Genomic DNA, 548 nt, shown 5'->3' on the forward strand with positions numbered 1-548 from the left:
CCTCCGCCGAACACACATGCGCGTCGCTGATGGGAGCGTCGATGCGCGCCGACGACAACTTGAAGCCCGGCGAGCATCCGAAAATAGCCGATCTACAAGCTCACGGGGCGTCGTGTCCGCGACGCACCGTGAGCTTGTAGATCGGATATTTTCTCGACGCGACGCCGTCGTACGACGGAGTGTATACAAAACAAATCAGGCCTGTGTGTGTGTGTGTTGTAGAAAGTGCAACTGATGTCATTTTGGCTCCGAGCATGCGACGGCTATACCGTTTGTTCACAATGACTGGTCAGAGCCGAAATGTCCACCTAGAGAGCTTATTTTTTGCTAGTAAGCGAGCTCATTGTTTTAGAAAATGGTTTGCAACATATTTTGTATTGTACATTTGTTTTGTATGCTCTAGTCGACAAAGTGCATATGAAGTATAATTGTGGTTAAATGGCCATCAGGTTATATATTTTTAATATAATTATTGCTATATTATTACGGTATTATTATTATTATTTATGTGTATGTAATGCTACACCTGCATCGGTAGAATGGGCATT

The sequence above is a fragment of the Protomyctophum bolini genome, assembly GCF_963924005.1.
Source record: "Protomyctophum bolini genome assembly, chromosome: 10".
In the NCBI taxonomy this organism is placed as follows: domain Eukaryota; kingdom Metazoa; phylum Chordata; class Actinopteri; order Myctophiformes; family Myctophidae; genus Protomyctophum; species Protomyctophum bolini.